General features: G+C 42.1%; 1 protein-coding gene across 3 annotated transcripts in view; it reads left to right on the top strand.

The window, feature by feature from the left end:
* Positions 1 to 10,864: 10,864 nt before the first annotated feature.
* LOC122812315 (breast cancer anti-estrogen resistance protein 3 homolog) overlaps positions 10,865 to 23,067 on the top strand; it is a 697,444-nt gene continuing 685,241 nt past the window's right edge. Inside the window, exon 1 of one of the 3 annotated variants that reach the window (XM_044084719.1) lies at positions 10,865 to 11,176. The gene's annotated coding sequence lies outside the window, so the exon portion shown is untranslated. Of the gene's footprint in view, positions 11,486 to 23,067 lie in introns of all 3 variants that reach the window. The other 2 variants (XM_044084717.1, XM_044084716.1) reach the window with 2 other exon arrangements.

Raw genomic sequence — 23,067 nt, 5'->3', positions numbered from 1 at the left:
TCAGTCACCAGCCTTTGCCAAAATATCATGTATATATCACTGTCCCCAAACTCCACATGGGCTTGGAGGGGTCTCTAGCCAGGTGTGATTACAAAATTCTTGCTTTTTTTGACTTGGGGCAGACCTTCCCCAGTAATATTCCTTTTAAAGCCATGAGCTAGGCTACCACTTTGTTTTTCACTCCCATCCTCCTCAGAGGTACCGGGCTTTGGCATGGATGACTGCTTCACCTTGGTGGCTATCTTTTGTTGCAGACTTTAAAGATGACGGTCAGTTAAAAAAGACAGGTCATTGGTCCAGATGAGCATTAGGAGCCTAGTCACTGTGGTGCCAAATAATTTCTCCCATTGTCTTTAAGGATATGAGTTGACTGATCTACATCCACTCATCCAGGTTTGCTCTGAGGGGTATTAGGGGGCTACTTTGACATGGAGTGGGATCTCATTATATACATACAGGATCCTTTGAGAAAGCTTTTTCTCCATCTGATGGCTTCCATTTATAGTGTAATGTAGATTTAGGATTTTTAAGGGGGTACTGGTGATATTTCTGGCTTTCTTTAAGATATAGGAGGTTGAGCAAGATTGGATCTTTCATACCCTTGCAGGCCAGGAACAGATTACTACACCTGAGCCTGCATGAGACGGAATAGATTGATAAGGCTTTTACATGTTGTTTATAACTTAGCAGCTCATACCTGAGATTTTCTTGGTGAAGGGGACATCTTTTTTAATGTTGAGGTATGTAACTCCATTTCCAAATGTTTCTCATGCCTTTTAGTTTAACACATTTGGAGATACTTTTAATTGGCTGGTAGTTTCTTCCCTTTATCTACCCAGTCCAGACCTTCATATTTCTATTTTTTTTTTTTTGGTGGTGTGTTTCAGTCTATTTCCTGACAGTCATCAGGTTCCTCTATATTTCAACTCTGTAAGAGGGACACTGTCAATCATAAAATCATCAGAGTTTTTCCTAACTTTTTTTTGTTCCTAGTCTGTGTGAGGATAATTCATCATGCTTCCCGTTGAAGAAGGGGACTGCAATGCTTTTATGTGTGTGATTCTACGGATTCACTTCAGAAGGTCGAAATACTGACATCTTGAATTTCAGTATCTCGAGCCCAAGAAGTGGAATCCACAAAACAACGAAAACTAAAAAACGCAAAATTCAAAACCTCGAATACCGGAAGTTTTGAATTTAGCGGTTTTACTACACACACACACACCATCCACCGGACAAACACACACAATCACTCTACTACATGAAAGCAGGAGGTCAAGCCCCCCTGCACCCCCACACCCCACCTACATAAATATTGTCACTCCGAGGTCGTACTACATACAAACACACACAAAACACCACCACACAAGCTACTTTCTCTTCACACACACACACACACATCACAGCAACAAAACACACTGACACACACCACAGCCCCTACCCAAACCCCTTACCACACACACACATATCACAGCAACAAAACACACTGACACACACCACAGCGCCTATCCAAACCCCTTAACACACACACGCACATCACAGCAACAAAACACACTGACAAACACCACAGCCCCTACCCAAACCCCTTGATACACACACATACACACACTTACCTGAATACATGACCATAGCAGAACTTTAGAAGCGAGAAATTCAAAACCTCCGGTATTTGAGGTTTTGAATTTTGCACTTTTAAACTTTCGCTATTATGTGGATTCGGCTTCTTGGGCTCGAAATACTGAAATTCGAGATTTCAGTATTTCGAGCTTCTGAACGGAACCCGATTCTACACATCACTCACAGTGCAATGCAAGGTGTTGCTTAGCTGTTCTTGCATATACTGAAAGACAAATGTTAGAATAACCAGCAGTAAAATTTTCTTGCAACAGCTCAGCATCAGAAACATAAAGATGATGTATAAAATACAGAAAGCAAAAAATAAGACTAATAAGATTTTGTGAGTGTAAGTCATGCTATCGTACTTATGTTTCTGCAGATAAACAATATGCATAGTATTTCAAGAGAAAAGGAGGAGTGGAAGCTACAATGATGCAATAATTTAATATTTAATGACGTTTCCCACATATGAATTTGGCATTAGTAGTTGTGACAGCTTTTACTAGGGCCTCTGTATTTTTTTTTCTTTTGAATGTCAGGGTAAATATGCTAGTATACATACAGTGCAGTCAGAACAGCTGCAGCATACAGAGGCACACAGACCAGAGGCACAGAGACCAATCTTTACTACCAACCATTTTCCATCTACAACAATCCTTTTGGCTGGTGTGAATTCCTGTACTGACATGATTTTTTTTTTTTTTTTTTAGTGTTTCACCAACAACCCGTCTTCCTGCAGGAAAAGAACCTCTCCATACTAGGACTGGTACAAAGTTAGTATGAAGTAGTAAAAAACTTCCTCCTATACAGGACTCACAGGAATCATTACTAACTCATCCAATAATGACCCCCACTGCCTAACTCTCACCAAAGTTAAAATGTTCCCAGTACATTTGAGAGCCAACCTCCTACTAGGATAACTAATTCACAAAGCCCTTTCTCCTGTAACTTTGTCCCCCCTCTCACACATAAACTTTTCACCCTTCCCACCTATAATCTCAGGGGCATCTCTTAATCTCGGCCCGTCCTAACTCCAGAAAGTAAACTTCATTGCACTGACCATTCATTCTCCATCCTAGCACCTAAACCATGGGAATCTATTCCTCTCTCAATTCGAGACATCAAAATGTACTCCAACGTCAGACAACAGCTCAAGGAACACCTCTTCCCCCAAATAAAGTGCAGCTGCACTCACTCAGGTCACATTACATGAACTCTGTAGATCTCTCATACCCCTTTATCCCAAACTCATCTTGTTACCCCCTCACGTACTGTCTCTCATTCATCCTACCTCCCTCTTCTCTTTGCATCTCTCAGCTTCCTCTCCTTTCTACTCCTCTTCCCTCTGCATGTCGCTGACACCTTTTCTCAGTCCTCTCCCCATGGTGCCATTTCTTGCAACTATTCTTACCTGCCTTTTCCAATGTCTTCATACCTCTCTGTGAATAATATGCTGCTATTCCTGTAGCACAAGCCATCTCAGTCATCTTCTCCTTAAAGCTCTGCTAAGCAGAATTCCATTTTTCCATTGATGTTTCGACATTGTTAACTGCTTCTTGAATTAAATGTTGTACATATTCAGGCATCTATAAATATATATTTTTGTTAGTATACTGTTGTATCTGTAAATATGTTTTGTTAATTTCTTTTGTGATCCTATTCACCTAGGCCATGCCTGTAAATGGTCAATTGAGATTAGTGCACTTAGGATCATAGGACGTTACTAGGCTAATGGCCCTAGGGCTCTTACAAATCTAGCCAAGTTCTACCCTTATTTCCACAATCAGCACCTATTGCCCCTGTCCAAGATGGACACAGGTGGAACCCCCAGTGGGAATTTACAGTTACCCATCCAATCTTCCAGACTGTGTTTGAAGAGGACACAAAGTGGGAGTCTGTTCCAAAGGTGTGGTAACCTCTGGGAGACAAATCTGTCCCTCCAGCAGGTTCTATTAATGTCACATACCAGGTTAAGGAGTTTAGAGCAAATAACCCATGTACCACTTGACCTAAGGATATGGAGCATTTCCAATAAAGCAGGATCAGAGATTGCCTTGTATGCAAGGCAGAGATTGCCTCTGAGTAGTCTGCATGAAACAGAATAAAGTGACAGTGACAATGATTTCAGATGATCCACATGGGATAGATGCTGAAAAAACTTCCTCCTTGTGTGGACCCTTTGTGGTCTCTGCAATTGCTGCAAGTGCTTGGTAAGGTACCTACCAAAAGTGGCATTGTATTCAATTACTGGCCTGATGAGGGAAGAGTACAGAGAGGTTATAACTTCTTTTTTTCTGGAAGCAATGCCCTTACTTATGAGATGACCAATATCAAATACCCTTCTTACCACTGTGGAGACATGGTTGTCAAAGATAAGATTTCTGTCAACCTGTGTGCCCAGGTCTCTCACCACTGAATGCATACTTAAGGTGTTGCTATTGATGTGGTAGTTAGTAGGAACATCACTCTTTCTGAAACGAATAATACATTTTTTGCATTGAGTTTAAGGCCATGATTTTGGTACCAATCATTTGCTTGTGTAAGAACCTCTTGTAGGATGTTGGCATCATTTGGAGATTCTATGACCACTCCCAGTTTGCACTCATCAGCAAACTTTATCAACCACAGACCTTTAGTTTTTGCTTATACTTTGGAGAAATAGATTCCAAACAGTAGTGGTCCCAGGACTGATCCCTGTGGAACACCACTGGTTACAGGTCTGCTGTTTGAGGTGGATTCCCCTATTTTGACTATTTGGGTTCTATCAGTGAGCCATTTAGTGACACATCTAATGATATAAGGGTTGATACCTAGTTGGGCAAGTTTGCTCAGTGTAAACAAATATAAATAAATAAAAATAATAATAAACAAAACCCACACAAAAACTTGAACCTCGGTTCTCAAAGTTATCAGGTACCTCATTAACCAGTAATTCTAAGGCTTCTTTTATGGTTACAGTTTGTAGAAAACAAAAAGTGCTTTTCTGCCTACATTCTGCATCGGTGTGAAAAAGGTACACTGACATTAGTAAAAAGATGCCCCTGGAGTCAGTTATTAATGACTAATACTGGGTTAACTTTACAAAATCAGCTGAAAAAAAGAAACTCGTCACCTTTACGGTTGTAAACCAAAACAAGACACAGAGATCATGTTTGCTATTAACTTCACTTCAGGCTCTAATATTTGCTGCAATGCAGGGAAAGGAACAAATACTTTACTGGAAGTTAACAAATTACAAAGAATAAAAAGTTTTTCCAGCGCAAAGACACTAGCAGCATATTAACATATTCTGAAAACAGGTCCTTCCAGTTATGGCAACAACAGGTGCCTTTTTTATGTCAGTATCAGCATACTCTTTCTCAAAACTCTCCAGAACTAAAAAACAAAATAGTGGACATCCTTCATTATGCCAAAAGACCATCTGCAATTACATTTCTCCACCCAGGTATCTTGGTTAAAACTCTTCTAGACCACCCCACAGAAATCTCTAGTCTAATTGCATGCACGACTAACATTCACAATATGCACAGCAAGGAACATGCACTACTAACATTCACAATATGCACAACAAGGAACATGCACTACTAACACTCACAATATGCACAACAAAGAACATGCACTACTAACATTCACAATATGCACAACAAGGAACAACCACTACTAACACTCACAATATGCACAGCAAGGGACATGTACTACTAACATTCACAATATGCACAACAAGGAACAACCACTACTAACACTCACAATATGCACAACAAAGAACATGCACTACTAACATTCACAATATGCACAACAAGGAACAACCACTACTAACACTCACAATATGCACAGCAAGGGACATGTACTACTAACATTCACAATATGCACAACAAGGAACATGCACTACTAACACTCACAATATGCACAGCAAAGAACATGCACTACTAACATTCACAATATGCACAACAAGTGACATGCACTACTAACACTCACAATATGCACAGCAAGGAACATGCGCTACTAACACTCACAATATGCACAGCAAGGAACATGCACTACTAACATTCACAATATGCTCAGCAAGGAACATGCACTATTAACACTCACAATATGCACAACAATGAAAATGCACTACTAACACTCACAATATGCACAACAAGGAACATGCACTACTAACATTCACAATATGCACAACAAGGAACATGCACTACTAACACTCACAATATGCACAGCAAGGAACATGCACTACTAACATTCACAATATGCTCAGCAAGGAACATGCACTATTAACACTCACAATATGCACAACAATGAAAATGCACTACTAACACTCACAATATGCACAACAAGGAACATGCACTACTAACATTCACAATATGCACAACAAGGAACATGCACTACTAACACTCACAATATGCACAGCAAGGAAAATGCACTACTAACACTCACAATATGCACAGCAAGGAACATGCGCTACTAACAGTCACAATATGCTCAGCAAGGAACATGCACTACTAACATTCACAATATGCACAACAAGGAACAACCACTACTAACACTCACAATATGCACAGCAAGGAACATGCACTACTAACATTCACAATATGCACAACAAGGAACAACCACTACTAACACTCACAATATGCACAGCAAGGGACATGTACTACTAACATTCACAATATGCACAACAAGGAACATGCACTACTAACATTCACAATATGCACAACAAGGAACAACCACTACTAACACTCACAATATGCACAGCAAGGGACATGTACTACTAACATTCACAATATGCACAGCAAGGAACATGCACTACTAACATTCACAATATGCACAACAAGGAACAACCACTACTAACACTCACAATATGCACAGCAAGGAACATGCACTACTAACACTCACAATATGCACAGCAAGGAACATGCACTACTAACATTCACAATATGCTCAGCAAGGAACATGCACTATTAACACTCACAATATGCACAACAATGAAAATGCACTACTAACACTCACAATATGCACAACAAGGAACATGCACTACTAACATTCACAATATGCACAACAAGGAACATGCACTACTAACACTCACAATATGCACAGCAAGGAACATGCACTACTAACATTCACAATATGCTCAGCAAGGAACATGCACTATTAACACTCACAATATGCACAACAATGAAAATGCACTACTAACACTCACAATATGCACAACAAGGAACATGCACTACTAACATTCACAATATGCACAACAAGGAACATGCACTACTAACACTCACAATATGCACAGCAAGGAACATGCACTACTAACACTCACAATATGCACAGCAAGGAACATGCGCTACTAACACTCACAATATGCTCAGCAAGGAACATGCACTACTAACATTCACAATATGCACAACAAGGAACAACCACTACTAACACTCACAATATGCACAGCAAGGAACATGCACTACTAACATTCACAATATGCACAACAAGGAACAACCACTACTAACACTCACAATATGCACAGCAAGGGACATGTACTACTAACATTCACAATATGCACAACAAGGAACATGCACTACTAACACTCACAATATGCACAGCAAAGAACATGCACTACTAACATTCACAATATGCACAACAAGTGACATGCACTACTAACACTCACAATATGCACAGCAAGGAACATGCGCTACTAACACTCACAATATGCACAGCAAGGAACATGCACTACTAACACTCACAATATGCACAGCAAGGAACATGCACTACTAACATTCACAATATGCACAACAAGTGACATGCACTACTAACACTCACAATATGCACAGCAAGGAACATGCGCTACTAACACTCACAATATGCACAGCAAGGAACATGCACTACTAACATTCACAATATGCTCAGCAAGGAACATGCACTATTAACACTCACAATATGCACAACAATGAAAATGCACTACTAACACTCACAATATGCACAACAAGGAACATGCACTACTAACATTCACAATATGCACAACAAGGAACATGCACTACTAACACTCACAATATGCACAGCAAGGAACATGCACTACTAACATTCACAATATGCTCAGCAAGGAACATGCACTATTAACACTCACAATATGCACAACAATGAAAATGCACTACTAACACTCACAATATGCACAACAAGGAACATGCACTACTAACATTCACAATATGCACAACAAGGAACATGCACTACTAACACTCACAATATGCACAGCAAGGAACATGCACTACTAACACTCACAATATGCACAGCAAGGAACATGCGCTACTAACACTCACAATATGCACAGCAAGGAACATGCACTACTAACATTCACAATATGCACAACAAGGAACAACCACTACTAACACTCACAATATGCACAGCAAGGGACATGTACTACTAACATTCACAATATGCACAACAAGGAACATGCACTACTAACACTCACAATATGCACAACAATGAAAATGCACTACTAACATTCACAATATGCACAGCAAGGAACATGCACTACTAACACTCACAATATGCACAGCAAGGAACATGCACTACTAACATTCACAATATGCACAACAAGGAACAACCACTACTAACACTCACAATATGCACAGCAAGGGACATGTACTACTAACATTCACAATATGCACAACAAGGAACATGCACTACTAACACTCACAATATGCACAACAATGAAAATGCACTACTAACATTCACAATATGCACAGCAAGGAACATGCACTACTAACACTCACAATATGCACAGCAAGGAACATGCACTACTAACACTCACAATATGCACAACAAGGAACATGCACTACTAACACTCACAATATGCACAGCAAGGAACATGCACTACTAACATTCACAATATGCACAACAAGGAACATGCACTACTAACACTCACAATATGCACAGCAAGGAACATGCACTACTAACACTCACAATATGCACAGCAAGGAACATGCGCTACTAACACTCACAATATGCACAGCAAGGAACATGCACTACTAACATTCACAATATGCTCAGCAAGGAACATGCACTACTAACACACAATATGCACAACAAGGAACATGCACTACTAACACTCACAATATGCACAGCAAGGAACATGCACTACTAACATTCACAATACGCTCAGAAGGAACATGCACTACTAACACTCACAATATGCACAGCAAGGAACATGCGCTACTAACACTCACAATATGCACAGTAAGGAACATGCACTACTAACACTCACAATATGCACAGCAAGGGACATGTACTACTAACATTCACAATATGCACAACAAGGAACAACCACTACTAACACTCACAATATGCACAACAAAGAACATGCACTACTAACATTCACAATATGCACAACAAGGAACAACCACTACTAACACTCACAATATGCACAGCAAGGGACATGTACTACTAACATTCACAATATGCACAACAAGGAACATGCACTACTAACACTCACAATATGCACAGCAAAGAACATGCACTACTAACATTCACAATATGCACAACAAGTGACATGCACTACTAACACTCACAATATGCACAGCAAGGAACATGCACTACTAACACACAATATGCACAACAAGGAACATGCACTACTAACACTCACAATATGCACAACAAGTGACATGCACTACTAACATTCACAATATGCTCAGCAAGGAACATGCACTACTAACACACAATATGCACAACAAGGAACATGCACTACTAACACTCACAATATGCACAGCAAGGAACATGCACTACTAACATTCACAATATGCTCAGCAAGGAACATGCACTACTAACACTCACAATATGCACAACAAGGAACATGCACTACTAACATTCACAATATGCTCAGCAAGGAACATGCACTACTAACACTCACAATATGCACAACAAGGGACATGTACTACTAACATTCACAATATGCACAGCAAGGAACATGCGCTACTAACACTCACAATATGCACAGCAAGGAAGGCAGCTTTAACTTATTTACCTTCAGACCTCCATCTTTCTGAAGTTGTTGTTCTGGGGGGAATGATCTCTATTTATCTTCATTAACTGCCCAGGAAAATACTGTCCCCGGTGGGTATGCAGCAGAAAATATTCCTGCTCCAGTGTAAGTGTAGTCACAAGGTTAGTGGTGCAGCGGGACACATGCTGGCATTTATCTTCCTGCAAAAATGCTTTTACACAAGTTTGGAATGAAGTCTGACTTTTTCGTTTTTCTTTGGTCATCACGGGTTTATGATTGATATTAGAGGAATCATAGTTTAGTCCCTCACACTTCCATCATGGAGCCAATTTATTTGTTAAATTATACCCATTTCACCTACTTGTTGGCTTTATTGACTGATTTCTTAACCAGAAAGGTGTGCTGTTCCTTGAATACTTTATAGTCATGGCTCAGGCACAGTGCCAATTGTAACACTAAAGGGCTCGGAATATTACAAAGCAGTGCAAGCATTAAGAGACATAAAAAAACCTGGACTATAAGGACTACGTTAAATATAACACACATATTGAAAATTTACTATAGTCAAATAAATAGTAGCTTTTTTGGGGGGGGGGGGGTTAACTAAAGTACCAGAAGAAAACCATGAGTATAAAAGTTAACAAATAAACATACAAATATTTAAAACTGTACATAGACACTAACTGCAAAACAGGGATGAACACTTGAAAGGTGAACTGTGAGCAAACCTTTCATCCTCTTAGTGCAAGAAATCTGGACAAAGCTAAAAATAATGGGGGTGGGCAAAGTGCTCATAGTCTGAGCCAATGTTTGTCATTATTTAATTACTTCAACGTGCAATGATTTGCTGGAAAACCATACATTTTATAAGGAACATACTGAAAATATGAGGCAAAAATTAGGACATTCTGCAAAAAATTGGACAGTTGAGAGGTAAGTATTTGCTTTATCAGAAAATGGAAGAGGTCTAAGTCTCTCACAAACTCCAGGTGTGACTTGGGTAACCTCAACATGATGCATATACTTCAGATCCAGGTACGGGGGAATCGAACTCACTTCTTACCAGATCAGCAGCGAAGGCCGTTTTCTGTTGATTACCAAAAGCAATAAAAACTCTGGGTGTTGGTGTACAAGTGAAATGTGTTAGGTACAGTGTGCGTCCTTACCACAGTTTGTATTAGAAGTAAACGTTAAGCGCAGAGAAGACCTCCCCCAAAGTAAGCATAATCGGAGGCTGGTACGCTCTTGTACATTATCTGGGCGGGGCAGCACAGCCTTACTTGCAGGATTCTACAGAAACCCGACTTTAATCGGGCAGATTTATTTAGAGAAACGCAGGTACACAAATCGCTCTGATGAGGAGAGCACTCACCCCAGCTCAGTAATCCTCAATTTAGGGATTTTGGGGGCTGTAACCCACTGAAAGCTCTGTAGCAGAGGCTGGAGCCTGAGTGTGGGACACAGGGGTTTTCTCGGGAGGGGGCAGCTCCACAGTTAACAGCTTGGCTTGAGGAGAACTAGCAACTGGCTTCCAAAGCTCGCACTATGTTTTGGGAAGCTCCAGGGGCTGCACCTGGCTGTCAGGTAAGCTCTTTTATTCCTGTTCCTAGCAGGCAGCAGCACTGGAATGTCAGGAATGCTGTTGAGTAATAATCCAAAGCTCCTGCTAGCAAAAACCTGCCGCAGCCCGCCTGCTTACCTGCCTGCGTGCTGCTGCGAGCGGAAGGAACCGAACAAGCGGAGAGGTGAGCGCCCGGTGGTCAGCCTTCGGAACCGTCGGTGCTGTCCGGAGACACCAGCTGATCAGCAGTCTGTCCATTAACTCGGGCCCTACGGGATATCTAGGTGAGAAGTGTGCACTGCAGCCTGTCGAGGGTTGTAAACAGGGATCAGGTAAGTCCTGTGTTTTGACGTGGGTTGTGGGCTTCCTTCCTAAAATTGGGACCGGGCCTTTGAGTGGATGTCCTGCATGCTTTGGGAAAGGTTGGCTTTGCCATATCATCCTGCGTTAGAGGCATGTCACCGCCTTCTTAGTTGTTAAAAGGTAACTCGTTATAGCAATATATTATAGCCCCCCCTCCAAAAAAAAAAAAAAAAAAAAACACACACAGAGGAAGGCATGTTTGGAGAAGCAAGATCAGAAATCTTCAGAAAAGAATTGCCAGACGTGTAGCTTGTCATAATTCATGGTTTTAACTTGTATGTTTTCTGAGCGTCACTAAGGTGGTTTGTAGACCTGGAACTTGTAAAACTGTCTGAACTAACGTTTGCACCATATTTTGAGGTGCAACCTTCAAATAAAATATGCTATTTTCCAAATATCAAATAGATTTTGTAATTCAAGAAGGTAACGGTGAAAGATAAAACGTAAATTGCTTAAGACTTTACAGGTTATACATAGTAATATGTGCAGGAAGGGATTACTTTTACCTGCAAGAGATCTGAGTACAAAACAGAAACCTTCTCTTCAGGTGACACCTGTGGGACGGAGTATCCGATCCATAATATGCCCGCCTCACAACAAACGGCACCTTTTTATTTCTGTATATTTTGCAGTATGGCACACAAAATCTTACCAATACCATGTATTTGCGTACGTGAGTGAGTGGAAGAATGCACCTATATATGTTATTTCAAATAAAACCTGCTCCTCCATTAGTAATAAACACACCGTTCACTGTTTGTTTGGAATAATTTCACAGAGTGTCAGACTGAGTGCTTATTTTTATTTATAAATGTAATTAATATTTGATAACAGTACTGATGAGCCCAGATCGTAAATCTGGATAACACCATCACTGTGGCTGTCAAACTCGCTAGCTACATCCCTAGACAACCTGTGATACCCCACCTCAGAAGGGGCAAGTCCTAAGATGAGTTACCTAACATTTCTAGGGCTGTGTCCCCCAGATGATACTTATGAACTTGCAGCCATTGAAGATGGGAACAAAGGCAAGTGAAAATTTGGTACATCCATCCAAAATCTGTACATCTAATTACTATAAAATTTGAATGCCAAACAGCACATAACTCTTCCCACTTCCAGTAGGAATGTGGGATAGTACTCACAAACACATTTAAAAAACAGTCACAGAAATATTGGAAAATGTAAAAACATTGTCAGTAGACAGTGTGACAATATGTAGAATGTGATGAACTATATTACAAAATGATGCCATACAATGTCCTGTATTTTTCAGGTGAAAATGGGAGATGCAAGATGTATTTCCTTTTATGTTATATTTTTGTGCCATTAGCATGCTGGTCATGAGCATACGGTGACGTACAAGAGTGGAGGAAGATGCACACAGGTGGATTATATCCTATGTAGAAGGGCCAGTCTGAAGGAGATTGGAGACTGTAAAGTGGTGGCAGGGAAAGTGTAGTTAGGCAGCATAGGATGGTGGTTTGTAAGATGACATTGGTGATCAAGAAGAGGAGGATGAGTGTGAGGGCAGCACCAAGGATCAAATGGTGGAAATTGAAAAAGGGTAATTGTGAGGTGATGTTCAGGGAAGAGTTTAGACAGGCACTGGGTGGCAGTGAAGAGTTACTGAATAGCTGGGTAACTACAGTAGAGCTAGTAAGGGAGACTGCTAGAAAGGTGCTTGGTGTGACATCTGGACAGAGGAAGGAGGACAAGGAGACCTGGTGGTGGAATGAGGAAGTACAGGAGAGTATACAGAGAAAGATGTTGGTGAAGAAGTGGGATTGTCAGAGAGATGAAGAAAGTAGACAGGAATATAAGGAGATGAGGTGTAGACAAAAGTATAAGGAGATGAGGTGCACGGCAAAGAGAGAGGTGGCGAATGCTAAGGATAAGGCGTATGAAGAGTTGTATAAAAGGTTGGACACTAAGGAGGGAGAAAAGGACCTGTACCGATTGGCTAGACAGAGGGAGCGAGCTAGGAAAGATGTGCAGCAGCTAAGGGTGATAAAGGATAATGAGGGAAACATACTCACAAGAGAGGAGAGTGTGTTGAGCAGATGGAAAGAGTACTTTAAGGGGTTGATGAATGAAGAGAATGAGAGGGAGAGAAGGTTGGATGATGTGCGGATAGTGAATCATGAAGTGCAATGGATTAGCAAGGAGGAAGTAAGGATAGCTATGAAGAGGATGAAGAACGGAAAGGCTGTTGGTCCAGATGACATACCTGTGGAGGCATGGAGGTGTTTAGGTGAAATGGCAGTGGAGTTTTGACTAGATTGTTTAATGAAATCTTAGAAAGTGAGAGGTTGCCTGAGGAATGGAGAAAGTGTTTTGGTACCGATTTTTTAAGAATAAGGGTGATGTGCAGAGCTGTAGTAACTACAGAGGGATTAAACTGATCAGTCACAGCATGAAGTTATGGGAAAGAGTAGTGGAAGCTAGGATAAGAAGGGAGGTGATGATTAGTGATCAGCAGTATGGTTTCATGCCAGGAAAGAGCACTACAGATGCGATGTTTGCTCTAAGAGTGTTGATGGAGAAGTACAGAGAAGGTCAGAAGGAGTTGCATTGTGTCTTTGTGGATTTAGAGAAAGCATATGACAGGGTGCAGGGTGCCTAGAGAGGAGTTATGGTATTGTATGAGGAAGTCGGGAGTATCAGAGAAGTAGTGGTACAGGATATATACAATGGTAGTGTAACAGTGGTGAGGTCTGCGGTGGGAGTGACGGATGCGTTTAAGGTGGAGGTGGGATTACATCAAGGATCAGCTCTGAGCCCTTTCTTATTTGCAATGGTGATGGACAGGTTGACAGACGAGATCAGACAGGAGTCCCCGTGGACTATGATGTTTGCAGATGACATTGTGATCTGTAGTGAGAGTGGGGAACAGGTGGAGGAGACCCTGGAGAGAGGTGGAGATGTGCTCTAGAGAGAAGAGGAATGAAGGTCAGCAGGACTAAGACAGAATATATGTGTGTGAATGAGAGGAAGGATAGAGGAATGGTGAAGACGCAGGGAGTAGAGGTGGTGAAGGTGAATGAGTTTAAGTACTTGGGATCAACAGTTCAGAGTAATGAGTGTGGAAGAGAGATGAGGAAGAGAGTACAGGCAGGATGGAGTGGGTGGAGAAGAGTGTCAGGAGTAATTTGTGACAGACTAGTACCAGTAAGAGTGAAAGGGAAGGTCTACAAGAGGGTAGTGAGACCAGCTATGTTATACTGGTTGGAGACAGTGGCATTGACAAAAAGGCAGGAGTCCGAGCTTGACGTGGCAGAGCTGAGGATGTTAAGATTTGCATTGGGTGTGACAAGTATGGACAGGATTAGGAATAAGTATATTAGAGGGTCAGCCCAGGTTGGAAGGTTTGGAGACGGTCAGAGAGGCAATATTACGTTGGTTTGGACATGTGCTGAGAAGGGATGCAGAGTATATTGGGAAAAAGATGCTAAGGATGAAGCTGCCAGGTAACAGGAAAAAGAGGGAGGCCTAAGATAAGGTTTATGGATGTGGTGAGAGAGGATATGCAGGTGGTTGGTGTGGCAGAGCAAGATGCAGAGGACAGGAAGAACTGGAAACAGTTGATCTGCTGTGGCGACCCCTAACGGGAGCAGCCAAAAGAAGAAGCATGCTGGTCATGGACTCTGGCTTCAAAAATCACTTATAATAAGGGAGGTTTCAGAAAATTGTGTGACTGTGTAAGGTAAGCCTTAATATAGGTGTCGTCCTCCAAAATTGTGGGTTAAGAGATTTGCCCCGGACTACTACCCTCAGTCTTTGGGCTGATTCCCTGACCCAGCTTCAGCTGCAAATTCAGCCATTCGAGGCAGAAATCAGATAAGTCTTTAAACACCCCCTTCTTCCTTTCCTGCCTGCTGTATAACTACAATTTCTAACCTGCCAGATCTCAGAGAAGGCAGCAGCAACATAAAACCCCCTAGTAATTCAGGGAATTATTTCACAGCCCCTAGGGCTGCATCCCCTGTGGTGCAGTAGATAATTTGCCCTACTTTTTCCTTTCATTTCTGCTGTGACCCTTTAAACATTTCCATACTATTGCTTTTCTGGGAAAGGGCCCAGCTCTATAATGTGGGTGTCAGATTCACAGCTCTATAAAGGTCCTTTTCCAGCAGCCACAAGGATCCTAAAAACTTATCCTTCCATTCTCTTACCAGACCTCTTATGATCTCCCTGTAGCTAATCCGCACTTCCTCCCCCATAGACCTGTTCCCATGCTTCTAACCTGCTGTAGGTGTAGCAACACCTGTAGTCTATCGTGAATCCACTACTATTCTTCCCCAACTACCCTACATGTAAATAAAGCTCACAGGGAGTCCCCACCTACCTTATGTCTGAGTAAAGCTCACAGGGCTTCCCCACCTACCCTACATCTGAATAAAGCTCACAGGGCTTCCCCACCTACCTACATCCGAATAAAGCTCACAGGGAGTCCCCACCTACCCTATGTCTGAGTAAAGCTTACAGGGTTCCCCACCTACCCTATGTCTGAGTAAAGCTCACAGGGTTCCCCACCTACCCTATGTCTGAGTAAAGCTCACAGGGTTCCCCACCTACCCTACGTCTGAGTAAAGCTCACAGGGTTCCCCACCTACCCTACGTCTGAGTAAAGCTCACAAGGTTCCCCACCTACCCTACATCTGAGTAAAGCTCACAGGGTTCCCCACCTACCCTACGTCTGAGTAAAGCTCACAGGGTTCCCCACCTACCCTACGTCTGAGTAAAGCTCACAGGGTTCCCCACCTACCCTACGTCTGAGTAAAGCTCACAGGGTTCCCCACCTACCCTACGCCTGAGTAAAGCTCACAGGGTTCCCCACCTACCCTACGTCTGAGTAAAGCTCACAGGGTTCCCCACCTACCCTACGTCTGAGTAAAGCTCACAGGGTTCCCCACCTACCCTACGTCTGAGTAAAGCTCACAGGGTTCCCCACCTACCCTATGTCTGAGTAAAGCTCACAGGGCTTCCCCACCTACCCTACGTCTGAGTAAAGCTCACAGGGCTCCCCACCTACCCTACGTCTGAGTAAAGCTCACAGGGCTCCCCCACCTACCCTACGTCTGAGTAAAGCTCACAAGTATTCCCCACCTATCCTATGTCTGAGTAAAGCTCACAGGGTTCCCCACCTACCCTACGTCTGAGTAAAGCTCACAGGGTTCCCCACCTACCCTATGTCTGAGTAAAGCTCACAGGGTCCCCCACCTACCCTACGTCTGAGTAAAGCTCACAGGGTTCCCCACCTACCCTACGTCTGAGTAAAGCTCACAGGGCTCCCCACCTACCCTATGTCTGAGTAAAGCTCACAGGGCTTCCCCACCTACCCTACGTCTGAGTAAAGCTCACAGGGTTCCCCACCTACCCTACGTCTGAGTAAATCTCACAGGGCTTCCCCACCTACCCTACAGCTGAGTAAAGCTCACAGGGTTCCCCACCTACCCTACATCTGAGTAAAGCTCACAGGGAGTCCCCACCTACCCTACGTCTGAGTAAAGCTCACAGGGAGTCCCCACCTACCCTACATCTGAGTAAAGCTCACAGGGAGTCCCCACCTACCCTACGTCTGAGTAAAGCTCACAGGAGTCCCCTTCTACCCTACGTCTGAGTAAAGCTCACAGGGTTCCCCACCTACCCTACGTCTGAGTAAAGCTCACAGGGTTCCCCACCTACCCTATGTCTGAGTAAAGCTCACAGGGGCTTCATTTCCTCATCTTGATCCTTTCAGAATAAATTTTCTTTTTGTTTAAACTTTGCAGAAAATGATGTTGCTGTATCTAATCTACAATTAGCATACTATGACAGCAAATCTTGTCTTTAGTAATAAAGTGTAAACGTCCTTTGCAATGATGAAGGATGGATACCTTCTTCCACTCCTGCAAAACACCATGTCTCAGTAAGAAATGCCCTACGTTGGGCATTGAAAAGATGTCCGCTTGACCTAGTGCTGACTGCAGAGTGGTCAGAGATAGCAGCAATAATGCTACCATCCCACACTTGTTTACCTATAAAAACAGTAAGGGTGAGTTATATCTCTGCACATATAACCGGGGAGACTCATCTAGACAAACATACATAAGTTATCACATTAACTGTAGAGAACTATTTCAAGTATTGTTCACTTTTTTTAGTTTTGTTCTAATGTTGTCTTTTCAATGTTTTGTACCATCATATTGTTCTGTATTAATAAGAACGTGTAATTTATTTGCTTGCTTGTTTGTTTCTTTGCTGTACACATCTGAGGACAGCCGATTGGCCAGAGAAATGGGTACCTCAGCTTGAGTGGGTCAGGGGTGTGGCTTAACCCCTGTTTTGTGTGTGTGTATATGTGTGTGTGTGTATATGTCTATATATATATATAAAATATGCGTGTGTACAGAGAGAGAGAGAAGTGTGTTATTTATGTATGCTTGTCTAGGGTGTGACTCTCCCCTGTTATATGTGCAGAGGTATAACTTACCCTTACTGTTTATAGGTAAACGAGGGTGGGATGGTAGCGTTACTGCTGCTGTGTCTGACCACTCTGCAGCCAGCACTAGTCACCCTTACTCTTTATAGGTAAACGAGGGTGGGATGGTAGCGTTATTACTGCTGTCTCTGACCACTCTGCAGTCAGCACTAGGTCAAGCTGACATCTTTTCAATGCCCAATGTAGGGCATTTCTTACTGAGATATGGTGTTTTTCAGCAGCGGAAGAAGAACATCCATCCTTCATCATTGCAAATGACATGTTTGCACTTTATTACTAAAGACAAGATTTGCTGTGGGATATTTGTCAGTTTTTTTAATCCTGTCATTGTATACTAAATGTAGATCAGATACAGCATCATCATTTTCCGCAAAGTTTAGACTAAGAGAAAATTTGTTCTGAAATATCAAAGCATTTGGCTTTATTCATGTTCCATCCCTCACACCCACCGCAAGACATAAATGTTCAAATCTGAACTGTCATGCCAAAAGTGACATATGCTGACTGGCTTAATCCTAGAAAGACCACCCCATGGGTAAGACTGCACAGTTGGGTGGCCATTCCCACCTTGATTGACTTAAGGTGGGAGTGGTTATGCCTATATTACTTGACAAAAGCTATTATGTTAATGTGGAAATGACATCACAAGTATTTTGCAATAAAATGCCCCATTTGTAGCCGCCTGTACTTACAAAATATCATAAGTATAGGAGCATTTAAATATGAAGTAATACTTCATATTGTACACACGCAAGTATTTGAAATATATTTCTGGTTGTATAGGTTCATAGATGTACACTACGCTAAAAATCTCTAGGGCCCTTATAAGCCTAGCAATACAACCCAAACATGGCACAGTCTGTCCAGTTTTAACCTCTTGGGTCCTATCAGTTATCCAGTTACCTATCCACTGTGGTATAAAGGGGGGTTATACCTGGTTCTGTAGGTTTGTTGATAGTACTTGAGTGGGGTATTGTATAAAATGCTTTAGTCAGAATAGGTACGCAGTCTGCACCATTGTACTTGAATGAGGTATTGTATAAAATGTTTTAGCCAGAATAGGTACGCAGTCTGCACCATTTTCCTCTCATCCACTGCCTTAGTGACCTTTTCAAAGACGTCCACCAGACTCCATAAGCATGAGCTTCCTTTGAGAAAGTCAGACTGTGATGAATCCAGTGTCTGGAGGTCTTCTATGTCCTTGTTGTTAATTTAATTGATAATTCTTTCCATAGATTTGTATACAAGACCAGTCAGACTAATGGGTCTGTAGTTTCCAGGATCTGTCGAAAGTCCCCCTTTATGAAGGGGAATAACTGTCACAGTCCTCCAATCACGTGACACAAATCCTGTTTTAAGACTGTAGTTAAATAATGACTCCAGGGGTCCTAATACGTTGTATTTTAGACTGTTCAGGCATCCTGGGATGCTATCTGGGCCCACTGAGGCCGTGTTCTTGGCTTTAGTGAGTGCAGCCAGGACATGCTCCCTAGTTGTAATTGGAGGGGTTATGTTTTAGGGTATTTTGGGGGGCTCATTGGGGGTGAGGGGAGAGGAGAAGTTGGAAATGAATTTGTCTGCTAACAGGTTCACTATATTGCCAGGTTCAGTGAATGTGGCACCATCAATCACCAGTTCAGCACATTGCTGTGTGCTGCACTTGAGGTTTAGGACATAACTGTAGAAGGCCTTATGGTTATCTTTCAGCTGGAAGGCTATGTTAACCTCAAAGTTGGCTTTTCTTGACCTAATTTAGCCCTCTTAGTTGCTTACTTAGTTTGATGAGAGAGTGTTTAGCTTTATGGGAATTACCTTTCCTGGTTTTTGCCATTGTTTTCCTTGTACTGTATATACCATTAATTTAGGATGCCACCACAGCGTTTTGTGTCTGGGGCTAGTTCTGGGCTTACTTCTGGTAGGCAGAGGAGCCGCTGTGCAGCCATTTACAGGAGTCTCTGTGCAGCCATTTGCATGGTTGTACAGAGTTACTTAGAGTAGTTTAGCATAGGTTGCTGTGTTCTCTGGGTTTGGAGGGACATTGAATTTTGACAAACTATGACTTAATAAAAGGTCATTTGCCTTACAATAGTTCCTAACTTTTATTTGTTTTAATGGGATTTGATTTAATTTTTAAGGAGAGATCTTTGTGGCTGGACCTTACCAGGGAGGATAAGACACTGGGAGAGAACAAGGTCCAGTACTTTGGAGTCTCTAGTAAGAGTATATTCCCTATTTGGTCAAGGACATTTGTATTTACAAAGTCCAGAGATCTGTGCGCCTATAGATTTAAGGCCATGCAGGTTTCCAGTCTGTAGAGGGGCTGTTATCCTCTCCCATGGATAGGATGTTAGATTGGATGGTAATTGTCTCCAGTAGGTCCAGTAATTCATTGCGAGCTTCTTGAGACATGGAATGTAATCTGTAACTGGCTAAGACCACCCTAGAGTTATACTTGTCACTGATGTATATTGAGACATGCCCATTTTTAGGCCTCGTCTGTGCAGCAGCTGGTATAAAAGTGTGGAAGGCACTGAAACCTTGCACTAATGGGGTTCTCTCTGCTGCTTTAAATCAAGTCTCTGTAACTGCACTGTTATCTATATTCTCGAGTGTGAGGAGGGCTTGGAGGGAGTGTATTTTTTTATTTCGGCTCCTGGCACTGAGCAATAACACCTGGAGGTTCAATTGAGTTAACTTTGCTATATTGGTGGGTTTGTTAATTTAGCATGGACTAAAAAGGCACTATAGAGGTGGATAAAGTTTTAGCCAGTATTCAGAAGCCTAGAGGAAAAGGTGGAGACTATCCTTGGCAAAGCAACATAGTTTGCTAACCTTATCCTTTCAAGCTGACAAATACTGAATCCCCTTAGGATGACACCATGATGGAGTCATACCGGTATCTGTAATGTAATGACTTCAGTGCATGTATGATTTGGCGGATCCTGGCTCCAGATAAGCACCTCCCCGTTATCTTCTTGTTCAGCCTGGTTGGGGGGGGGGGGGGCATCTGTATATTGTACAATGCAGTCCCCTCTGATGAACCATTATGGTTCTGCTTGTTCAGCCTGGTTAGAGGGACATCAGTACCTCTTATAATGGAGTCCCCTATGATGAACCATTATCTTCTTGTTCAGCCTGGTTAGGGGGGCATCAGTGTATCTTACAATGGAGTCTGTTGTGATGAGAGTCCTGGGAAGTGTGTCTGCTTGCCTTTGGGCTTAGTTTGAGGATCCTCTGAGAGTGACGGTATATGTGCTATGAGAGTGACGGTATATGTGCTATGAGAGTGACTGTATATGTGCTGTGAGAGTGACGGTATATGTGCTATGAGAGTGACGGTATATGTGCTATGAGAGTGACGGTATATGTGCTGTGAGAGTGACGGTATATGTGCTGTGAGAGTGACGGTATATGTGCTGTGAGAGTGACGGTATATGTGCTGTGAGAGTGACGGTATATGTGCTGTGAGAGTGACGGTATATGTGCTGTGAGAGTGACGGTATATGTGCTGTGAGAGTGACGGTATATGTGCTATTAGGTGGTGTTTTTCCTGAGTGCCTTTGTGGTTGCTGAGGCATAGCTTTGACAACAGGCAGTCTAAGTGATCTTTGTTGTTTAGGAAGATTGCTTTTAAGTGCTGCACCTTAGCATATGTTAGTCTGTGTGTGTGTTGTGTACTGTCAGGTGGACGTTGTGTGTGCGGTTTCAACAACCTGATGTGCACCTGCATTTAAGAGTTTCACATCCAGTGTCACTTTTGTCAATGCACCTCACATACTGTGTCTGCTTCTTTAAGGATTAAGTGGTTCTCTGTAAACATGACACAAGTGCTACATTGTCTCAGTATGCCCATATCCACCAAGCTGACTACAGAGAAGTTAGGAAATGTTGTAGCTATACTGTCCACTCCTTTGGTGAGCTACAAGGAGGTGGTACTTTGAGGTTAGAAGGCTATGAAAGGTTCAGACTAATAAGGGTACTTTATTGGGGCAGATTATGCTAAAAACTACCACATTCTACGAAATGTAATGTTTACATAATACTGAAGTCTTCTAAATCCGTGGGTATTGCCACTTGGCACCCAACTAGCTGCTCTAAACTTGTCTGTGCACAAGGTATTTGGTCTATATTGCTGCTTTATAGGGTACAATTTTATGGATTGTTCTACAGGTAAAATTTGCTTTCTTGGTGTTTGTCACTGTGTACCAGACATTGCTAAGCCATGCAAACATGCACAATTTATAGCAGCACAGAAAAATAATGGGCCCTGTAGCCAATAAAATAACTACATTATGAGTCTTTTTGTGCATTTCACAACTCAGATAGACCAGGCAAATTCCTCCTGCCGCAAGATGAATAAACCCAGTCCTCCTGTGTTAAAAATACAGAAAAAGAAACCCACACATGCAGTGCAACCACAAACCAATTAAACAGCTGGAAATCCCTTTTGGAAGGCAATTTCTAGACCGTCTTACTGTAGTAACAGTGAGAGAAAAAACATTTTTTTTTTTAATTAAAATCAGTGAAATGAACAAATAAAAGTTGGAAGCATTAGCGATCCTTCAGAACAACTTAAGCAAGTGTGATTTGGCAATCGACAATTTTGTCTGGATGGCACTGGATACACGTAAAACACTTCTGGAATGCAGGATAGGACTCCAAGCTTTACTGAGCTCTAAGAAAGTGAGGTGAGCAGGAGACAACATGTAGTAAAGGAGGGTTACTTTAGAGCAATATTGGTTTGCTGGGCGGGCACTGTGTCGTGGATCTGTGGAAAACAATGGATAGGAAGAGTCCATAAATAGCTTATACAACAGACCATAGCAGTGAAAGAGCAGAGGGAGGGATTTTGGAAATCAGATTACTATAAGGGGTGGAGGCCAGAGACACAGTCCTTCTAAAACCAACACAGTAAAAGGATGGGAAGGTTGTGAAAATGTTCATGGAACAAGCAGGCTAGCTAGAAAGGTATCTAATCAAATAATGCAATATTGACGGTATTTCAGAAAATTTAACTGTGTTAGTGAGGGATGGAGCAGACACAGAATGCAACTTTAAGTAGGAGGG

Source organism: Protopterus annectens, chromosome 9.part0 (genome assembly GCF_019279795.1).
Source record: "Protopterus annectens isolate FY-2018-M chromosome 9.part0, PAN1.0, whole genome shotgun sequence".
NCBI lineage: Eukaryota > Metazoa > Chordata > Ceratodontiformes > Protopteridae > Protopterus > Protopterus annectens.
This window is presented reverse-complemented; position numbering and strand designations above follow the sequence as displayed.